Consider the following 10,498-nt stretch of genomic DNA (forward strand, 5'->3'; position numbering starts at 1 on the left):
TCACGGATTACCTTTCGCTGTATGGTACGTACGCTTTATTTCAAGAGTATACGTTTCTCGCGGAGGTGACGGCAACCAAGCTACCAAGCGCTCAAGTTGCCGTCACCGCCATTAAACATGTCTGCGGTGGCAGCGGCGGTTCGACCGCCGCTGCCGCCACGAATATAGAGGAGGAATTTTCGTCCCTTTTTCAAGCGCCACTAGGTAGCGCTGCATGTGGATCGGTGAAAGGGAGGAACAAGGGCAATTTCCTTCCTTCCGTTGGCGACAGGGAGGAACATCGTTGTTTTCCTCCCTTTCTCCTCCCTTTTTTTTTAGAGTGTAGTCTGTTAGCAGTGTCGCCATTTTCTTTTACCGGTTCTTTCGAACCAACGTTTTCGTCGTCGCCGGCCTTTCTAATCAGCCAAGCGCACGTGGCACTGGACAAGATGGGACGTCGGATGGCGGAGTTGGAAGCCGACGTTGCGTTCTTCGGGATGTGTCTGCGGAAAAAGTATGTGGACCCGCTATTCTTCAAACAACTGGCCGCCTCCGGGATACCGTGGAAGGACAAGAAGAAGGTCATCAAAGCCTACAGGTCTGGAACAGGTCAACGGGTTCAAGACATCCGCAGCGCCTGTGACAGACTCTGGAATCTTCTTCTCGGAAAGAACTTCAGGAGGCATGGAGACAACCATCTTTGGAGCGCCGTCATGAGGACACATTTCGACCGTGCGTGGTATGTCAAAAGAAGGCATGTTTTGGACAGTTTCAAGTTGTGGAATTCTCGGGGGGCAGAGGTAAATAAGTGTGTACAGGGGACAGGAAATTGTAAACAACAGCATTGTATAATTAACCCGGAAAATGTAGTGGTGTCAAAGAAATTGGAGGAGTTCTTGGGTAGAGGTCCGAAGTACTGTGTAAACGTTAAGCCGTCTAGAATCGACGTGTTTTCTGACATACAGTCAATCGCCAGGGTTGTGGATAGTGAGGAGAAACTTGCGTTTGTCGAAGATGCGGTAGGGCGCATAGAAAAATTAATGCGAAACGCGTATCCCATCGATAGGAGGAATTTCAAGGATGTGAGAGCGGTGAAACAAGAGGTAGAAAGGAGTTCGTTAAAACTGTTGCAGACAGATAAAACAGGAAGGTTTGCAGTTTTGCCCGTACAGGCCTTTCAGAAGAAGTCGGAGGAAGCGTTGGGATCATTGTTTAATGAATGGAAGGGCAATATCGGGAAGCTGAGGAAGAGCATTTGCAAGGTTTTTCAGGAGGAAAGCATGGAAGAGGTAGCGAAAAGCGTTTTGAAACCGTTGCGTTCAACGCTCACCCTTAAATTCTTTTTGAAGGATCATAAAATTGAAATGCCCCTACGTACCGTTGTTAACGAGAATGGGACGTGGCAGAAGGTGGTCTCATGCTTCTTACAGCGGGGTTTGAAGTTAGCTAATTTGGAGAAGTCAATTGCCTTAAAGAACTCTAGTGAGTTGATTGAAGTAATGGAAAAGTTTCACGGAAGGAAGTGCGCGGTATTCTCCATGGACATCAAGGACCAATATTACTCTTTAGAGAAAAGCAGACTAATGAATAGAGTGAGGATCGCCTTGGAAGGGAACCTTATTAAGTTTCAATCATTAACAGGAATAGCGGTGGATAGTTTTCTTTCGGTGCTAGACCTTTATTTAAAGTCAACGGTATTGGAATACGAAGGTCGCAATTTTGTGCAAAAAGAGGGAGTCTGTATAGGTTCGTCTGTAGCGCCTTTGTTAGCGGAAATTTACTTAAACTCGGTGGACCAGCAAGTGTATGACAAGGTAAAAGAGTTGTCTCCAAAGTGTTTTGTGAAAAGATTTGTGGATGATATCTTAGTTTGCTCTGTTCAGGAAGGATTGGACCAAGTTTTAGAACAAGTAGTAAGGTCAGCGGCGCCAGAGTTGAGATGCACGTTAGAGAGGCCAAGGGGCGAGGTCCTGCAATTTCTCGACCTGCGTTTACATTTGGAACGAGGTCTTTGTTGGGAGTATGGGAAGGAAAACCCAAAACCGGTTCTGTCAAAGAGTAGCTGTCACTCGAAAAATGTAAAAGCCGGGGTAGTCAGATTTTTGATTAGTAATGCTTTGGTGAGATCATGCATGCATTTCGGACCGGAGGCACTAAAAAACCAGTGGGAAAGACTGGTAATGGCAGGATATGGGGAAGGGTACATCAAAAGGCAGATTGCCCTACAGTGCAGGGAGAAAAAGGGGAAGACGCAAGAAATCAGGAAGAGGTACGCTGTGGTTCCGTATTTTCACGAGGTGTCCCACAATCTTAGAGCATGTGCAAAAAAATATGGCGTGGATGTCGTATTCAGCACGGATTTTAGGTTAGATAGATTGACACCTTTTGAAACGGCTCAGAAGGGCTGTCAGAAGGCGCATAGGGAAAAGTCGGTGCCGTGTAGCGTAGGCGTGGTGTATGAGGTTCCTTTGGCGTGTGGTTTTAAGTATGTAGGCCAAACCTCTCGGTGCTTAAACGATCGTTTAACAGAACACAAAAGGAATGTTAAAAATAATGCAGCAAATTCGGAGTTGGCGAAGCATCTGGAGGAGTGTAGAAACTGCACAACGGATTGGTCTGGAACGGATGTAGTTGTTAAGGAAAGCAACGATGTTAAAAGGGTGGTAAGAGAAACAATTAGGATTAGATCGTTGGGAAATTGCATTAGTCAACCTTCCATGCAAATAGGGAATCGCTGCAAACAATTTTTAGTTTTAAGTTTTTTTTTTTTTTTTTTTAGTTAGTCATTCTGAAAGGCTTCTTTGGTGTGTATTGTCTGTGGTGTATACTGGTGTGTATTGTCTGTTTTCTACAATTTTGGAGGTGACCAGTTTTGAGTGGGATGTTGTTGTGGGCTGTTGTCCTGTTTATTTTGAGGACACAAAAGAGTTGCTTGAGGCTTTGTGAGGCATATCTTCTGCTAGAACCTTTTCACTTGGAAACGTTGGGAGTGTCCGCTTCTTTTGTGATAGAGTGGAACCTGTAAAGTCACGGTGCAAAGGACAAGTCGTATGTGATTGGTTGTTGACGACGAAAACGAACTATATAAGAGGAAGTTGTTGAAATAAACCTGTAGCTGAGTTTGAGACCTGTCTGTTTTTTCTGTTCTTCTGCTCTTCAAAAAAAAACCCAGTCTCAGGGTAAACGACGAAATGGTAGACAGTAGTCATTTGAACGATAGCAAGCAGCAAACTCTAAATAACCAACCTGGAGCAGGAATATGCATGAGCGTTCCATTCTCGATGCAGTGTCATGCCCCAAAGATAGCTCGAAGTAGGCGTGCTTTCGTAGTCCAGCTGTCATGGCGGTGGCGTCCGTGGTTGGTGATCAGTGTTGCCAGCTGAAGTGATAGAAATCCTCCAGATCCGGCGGCATACGAATTGTTTTCGCCGACGCTTGCCCACTCGACGCAGGTCTTAGACCGGTGATGGTTGTGCGTGGCATTCCAGCATCCCGCCTTCGCTGAAGATGGTCCGCAGTATAGTACCTGGAGCAGGAATATGCAGAGTTGCATTCCCGATGCAGTATCATCCAAGTTTGCTACAGTAAATCTGCAAACTGCGATAAAATACTGAAAACTATCGGTGGACAAGATATAAAAAAAAACTTAAGGAAAAGCGTTATTATCTTGGAGAAGGCCGACGGAAGCCGACGTAAAAATTTAAAGGCTATAGAAACAGAGGGTTCACAATCTCGGATGGAGGAGCCGCAAGCAAAATCTAAAAATACACGGGATCCCCGTAATAGAAATAAAATTAAAATAAAAGCCTTATACCCAGATTGAATGAAGTTGCGAATTAACTAGAGGTTCTCGAACCACATATCAAGTTGTTGTGACTCACAATCTGGCTTCGCGTCCTGATAAAACTTCCGGGATAATTGTTCGATTCTCTAACCTAGAGTTCCTCTATAGGCTTTCTAGGCAGCCAGAGTTGCGCGTCTGTTTTCCACGTGCCGCCGCGCCGCTATTCGCGGAGATCCGATCATGTGAGGTGCAGGAGCAAACGCCGTGCAGAAAAAAAACACGTTGCACGCGCCCCGGCGCACGTTCCCTTGCTTTCGAGTGCGCCGCGAGCCTCGAACGCACGGCGTCGCTTTTCGCCATATTCAGTTACGTGAGGAGCAGGACCAACATGCCGTGCAGGAAAGACGGCGCTACGGGGTATGAACGCGCAATTCTGGCTCCCGTAAGGAGCCTATACAGGGACTCTACTCTAATCAAATGACGCCAAACACACACACACACACAAAAGTTGAAATCTGAAACGTACTTGAAGCAAAATATATAGCTTAGAAAACATGACACAGAGAGACAAGACGCTTCTTTGGGAAGCGAGAGAATGGGCCAAGACACAACTATATCATTATGACTGGCTCAAGAACAGAAAACTTTTGGTAAGAGAGAAGGAAAACGCTAGAGCAAATGTGACTGTGACTGTTAATGGCTTGCACAAACTCGAGTGATTTTTGTGCCTTTTTTGTTTAGCGCTTGCAAGGCTTTTGTTTTGTACCATTAATGACAAGGCTAATTTATTAACAAATGATGTTAGAGGAATTTTCAATTGGCAACCACGCGTTCCATTATCTCTGCTTCACTTAAATGTTCAATCTGTGCGAAGTAAATATGATGAATTAAGTATTGTTTATTAACAGTTTCAACTTTATGTATGATTCGAACATACTGAAACTTACTATACGTCTGATGATGACGTCGATCAACTAGGGAATTATGTAATTTTCGATCATAACAGAGGATATAAAAAAGGAGAAACGTTTTACATGCATGTAAAGAAGGAATTCCACTGTACTTTGATTAGTGATTTTAAAAAAAGACCACGAACGACAACGAGATACTGGTTCTACTGCACGATAAAATAGTGGTTTTTTTTCTTTCTGCGATTTATCGCCCGCCCAGTGGGAATATTTTTTTTTCTCAAACTCCTAGACTCGTTTTTATGTATATTGGGGAAAGTGAATTTACTTTCTTTATGAGCCGTTACTCCACCATAGACATGCCTCAGTCCTCGCCATATCAAACTAAAAGTTCGGTCATTATTTCAGTCGCACAGGCTGCTTGATGTTATTTTTAAAAGCACTCTATCACACTTCAACGCGTGGCATTGTTCGACTTGTTTTAACGAATATTTGTGAATTTAATGTTATCTCCCGAGGAATCGGAGAAACAATCAGTGATCAGTTTCCAATTTCTATGCTTGCTGATGTAGGCTCGAAAGGAAAAGTGTCTTATGCAAATGAAGTATAATCTATAAGTATAGGCATAAATAACGTTGAAGATTTTTAACAATACCTAAATCGTGAAGACTGGAGTGCGGTGCTATTTAGCGCATCGGCTGACGAGTCATTTGGTTACTTTCTTGATAGATTTATTATTTTGTACATTCATTGTTTCTCTTACGGAGCTCAGAAATTTCCTCACAAATCTCACACACCTTGGGTTATTCAACTTAAATTAAAAATAAATAAAAAATAATAATTTAATATATGAGATTTATCACCGAATTCTGCGAAGTAAAGACACTCAACTTTTCTCTTTATTATAAAAACAAGAACAAGCACATTTACTAACACGAAATCTAAGACAAGCAAAGCTTGCATACTACAATTATTTTCTGAAGGTGAGAGAAGAACAAATGTTGTTTGGAAAGAAGGAATTCCTTATTCAAACGTAGGACGCAGAAAGAGGGGGTAAGAGAAATTAAAAACGATGGTATAGAAGTAAGTGGCGTGACTTTAGCAAAAACATTCAATGAGTATTTTTTGAGCTTGTACAAAGAACATTTAAAAGATGCTTCTAGACATGTCGTGAATTCTAACGAAATTTCTTTTTTCCTGGTGTGGAAAATGAAATACGTACTGTTTGAAAATTTAGAAAAAATAGTAAATGTTTTGACATTTATTACCTTCAAATTAGATGTACTACGCTAGATTGTTTCATGCTCAATTTATATTTTTAATCTAGCACTAAAAACTGTAACTTTCTTTAAAAAATGAAGATAGCAAAGGTATTCGTTTTTTTACATAGCTAGGGACAAAAATAATTTGGGAAATTGTATATAGACCTTTTTCCATTTTACCTGAATTTTCTAGGGGACTTCAAAAATTATACATCAAAATAACTTTAGAAAATTTTCAATACTTGTTCCCTGTCAGAATGGGTATCGCAAGGGTCGTTCGACGGAAATTTCATTGGTGAAACAAAAGGAGTTAATTTCAAATAATATCGAAAAGAAGCTGGTGACACTCGGTCTATTAAATGACTTTTCGAGGGCTTTTGACTGCCTGAATCACAAAACGTTGCTCCCAAAGTTGAACATTTACGGTATTTGTTGTGTTTTCTTGCAGTTGTTTGAAATCTATCTTCGTGACCGCAACCAAAACGTAGAACGGTATAAGAAACTATCTGATTTGAGGCTACAAACGTTTGGTGTACCTCAAGAAAATATACTGGGACCTCTTCTTTTCAATATGTACATAAATGACATTGCAAACATTAATCACGATGTAAGGTTTATTATCAACGCAAACGGTACGAGTGTATTTTTGTCAGAGAATCACACCGATCAAGTTATAGATAGTGCAAATAAATTTCTTGATAAGCTGAATGCTTGGACGATAGCGAATTCATTGCAAATAAATGCGAGCAAAACAAAAGCCAGTTTCATTTCAAGCACGTAGCAAAAATATATTTATACGCTCAATACATTTTGGGGGAATAAAACAGATGTAGTAGAAAGTGTAAAAGTCATTTGAACAGCCTTTAATCGGTATATGATGTGGGATTAAACGGTGCAGCCATATATGTAAAACAAAAAACTATTAAGGGTTGTTGGTATAATTTATAAATATCGTGACATACCCCCCCTTTCGGTTTCGCTGCTCATCCATAATTTTGTTTTTTATTCCCAGTAACTACTTCATTTCATTTCATTTCATTTCATTTATTATACTCTTATGGCCCGAAGGCATTACAGAGAGGAGTGGAATTATACATCAATATAAACTGAACAATGACAACAAAACGCAAAAAAAAAACACAAGGTACATAATCGCCATGGAACACTATTAAGAACATCAGTTGTGGCGGTTTTAAAATCAGCAGTGTCAGTAACTGAGACAAAGGATGCGCGAAGGCGATTCCAGTCGACGGAGGTTGGGGGTAGGAAGGAAAGGTGAAGGTGATACAGTAGGGGATTGCTACTTTTAGTGGGTGATCGGTGCGCGGCAATATGTATAATGGTTCTGAAAATAATGAGGTTCGAAATGCTGGGTTAGAATGATAAATCTTGTGAAATAAGCAGAGGCGAGCTATTTTTTTTTACGAAAGGAGAGGTGGGGCAAATATAGAGACGCTTTCATGGAGGTGACGCTGGCTGTACGGTGATAGTTAGAAAGTATAAAACGTCCGGAGCGATTCTGAATGGATTCAATGGATGATGCTAGGGATACGCCAGGGTTCCAGATAGAGCCTGCGTATTCACGTTTTGTGCGCAGAAACGTTTTATATAGGAGAAGTTTAAGTGAAACAGCGGCAAGGGAAACATTTCTTATGAGAAAGCGTAATAAGCGATTAGCGTTGATAGTGATATATTCGACATGGAGGTTCAAGGAGAGATCATTAGTGATATAAACACCGAGGTATCTATAGGTTGACACAGAAAGCAAGGTGGAGTTATTAATACAGTAGGAGGGACAAGTGTTATTTTGACGGGACATTCTCATGGATCTACATTTAAAGGTGTTAAGTTCCATAAGCCAACTATCGCACCAGCGGGTGACCTTGGTTATATCGGTTTGACGAGCAGATACCTCAGAGTCGTTAATGATTTCCTTATAAATTACACAATCATCTGCGAATAGGCTAATAGAAAAGGATACATGCGTGGGAAGATCGTTGGTATATATAAGAGATAACAGTGGACCTAATACGGAACCTTGTGGGACACCGGACTTGACACGTGAGGTTGAAGAATTAGTTCCGTTAGCGTGAACAGATTGGTAACGACCTGATAGAAACGATTCTATCCAAGCGATTATATTAAGGTCTATGTTAAGTTTACGGAGTTTATGAAGAAGCAGCGCGTGAGGAACCTTGTCTAAAGCTTTTGAGAAATCAAGAAATATGCAGTCAGTCCTGGAACCCCGGTCAAGTGTTAGTCAAAAAATGTCAAGTTGTCAAGTTGCATAGTCAAAAAATATTTTCGTGTGATTGGACTCATTGCGTCCAGGAATGTTTAACAACAAATGTAGTAGAGAATGATCACTAAGGCCAGGCATGTAAGTTAACGAGGAGATCAGCTCAGGCGATGTTGTTAATATGAGGTCAAGCACAGCAGCAGTTGTTGAAGTCGTACGCATCGGTTTCGTAAAAGTGTGAGAAAAATTTAAATCGAAGCAAATATTCAAAAACTCACCACATTCGAAAGAGAAGTGACTAAGGTTTGCACCCTCGTCTGACCATATTATAGATGGGTAGTTGAAATCGCCCAACAGTAGTATCGGTGCATTCGGGAAACGAACAATGACTGCGTTGATCGCATCGTGAATATTCGTTATAAACACAGTAATGGATGAAGTAGGGCGATAACACACGCTAAAATATATTTCTTTTTTTTTTTTTTAAACTAGAGACCAACCCATAGTAGCTCGAGTTCTGAGACAATTGTGATGTGAATCGATGGTACATTTTCTGCTACCGCGACAAACATCCCGCCACCCTTTCTTTCTTCCCTGTCGTGACGATGGACGTTGAAACGTCTCTGACAGTGCGAAATTTCACAGTTGCGTGTCTTACTGGACAACCATGTTTCGCTTAACACGACAATATCTGCGTTAGAAAAATCCACAACCTAAGACAGATCCATCCCGGTTATTCAGAATGCTTCTATAATGTTGGTAAAAAAGTGAAAGCTGCTTACAACTCCCTGTAACGCCGAATTAGAGCGCAGCTCTTGAGGAGGAGGAGGGAAGGGCACCGGGGGGGGGGGTTAAACTAACCAGAGGGGGGGTCACGTGACCTTGGGGGTCACGTGACCCCCAATGCCGATGATGTCATCACTGAGGTCACTGATGACGTCATCATTGACGATGACGATGCGGGTACCGATGACGTCATTAGTGACGTCACTGATGACTTCACCAGTGATGATGACGATGACGATGCGAATGTCGGTGACGTCATCAGTGATGATGACGATGACGATGCGGATGTCGGTAACGTCATCAGTGATGATGACGATGACGATGCGGATGCCGGTGACGTCATCAGTGATGATGACGATGACAATGCGGATGCCGGTGACGTCATCAGTGACGATGACGATGACGATGTGGATGCCGGTGACGACATCAGTGACGTCACTGATGACGTCATCAGTGATGATGACGATGACGATGCGGATGTCGGTAACGTCATCAGTGATGATGACGATGACGATGCGGATGCCGGTGACGTCATCAGTGATGATGAAGATGACGATGTGGATACCGGTGACGTCATCAGTGATGATGACGATGACGATGTGGATGCCGGTGACGTCATCAATGATGATGACGTCATCAGTGATGATGACGATGACGATGTGGATGCCGGTGACGTCATCAGTGACGATGACGTCATTGGGGGTCACGCGACATCGGCGGTGGTCACGTGACCTCGGGGGGGGGTCACGTGCCCCCCACGAGGTCACGTGACCCCGGTGGGGGGCTCGCGCGGAGCATTATGGGACATTTCCCATGATGCACCGGGGTCACGTGACCTCGGGGGGGTCACGTGCCCCCCACGAGGTCACGTGACCCCGGTGGGGGGCTCGCGCGGTGCATTATGGGACATTTCCCATGATGCACCGCGCGGTTACGCCGACGACGACGCCGACGCCGCTCAAGCCAGAAACGGGCCCCTAAGAGCTGCGCTCTAAAAGAACAGAATATTATTATTAGGCAAAGTATTGGTAGTAGCAGCCTCAGCCCTCCTAGAACGTTATGACGAAGCTGAAGCTTGATTAGAATTTACGACGTCACATTCAGATGAGGCAAGATCTGGCTGACGAGCGGAATTGCACGGTTAATAATTCCGGCGTTACGTCTAGGTAAATTCTGTTCTGGCCCGCGGAAGTTCAAGTCACTGACACAGTACGTTTGAGGCGCACAGATTTAACACTTATTTCCAATGAGCAGTTTGTCAAAGCGCAGCTTGAAAGGTAGATCTTGTGGTTTTGCGAATTCTAATAGTTTTCGCCGCGCAAGGCGCACTGACGGTATGAAATCCTCATTCACGGAAAATAATGTTCCTTCGGATTTGTAGGCCTTAAAAAGTACGGTCTCGTTATCTTTGTATGAAAACATTTTTACAATTATTGTGCGACATTTTTGCTGAGTATACATACCGAGATGATGCGCCCTTCAGATACACGACGGTGCAAGTGCAACTCCTAGCCTTGTCCAGACACACGTCTACAACAGT

At 43.0% G+C, this 10,498-nt stretch overlaps 1 pseudogene; it reads left to right on the forward strand.

Moving 5' to 3' along the window:
* The first annotated feature begins 428 nt into the window (after positions 1-428).
* On the forward strand, positions 429-2,103 carry LOC120848442 (annotated as a pseudogene).
* The last annotated feature ends 8,395 nt before the right edge of the window (positions 2,104-10,498 follow it).

Source organism: Ixodes scapularis, unplaced genomic scaffold (genome assembly GCF_016920785.2).
Source record: "Ixodes scapularis isolate PalLabHiFi unplaced genomic scaffold, ASM1692078v2 PGA_scaffold0__279_contigs__length_252992795, whole genome shotgun sequence".
NCBI classification, from domain to species: Eukaryota; Metazoa; Arthropoda; class Arachnida; order Ixodida; family Ixodidae; genus Ixodes; species Ixodes scapularis.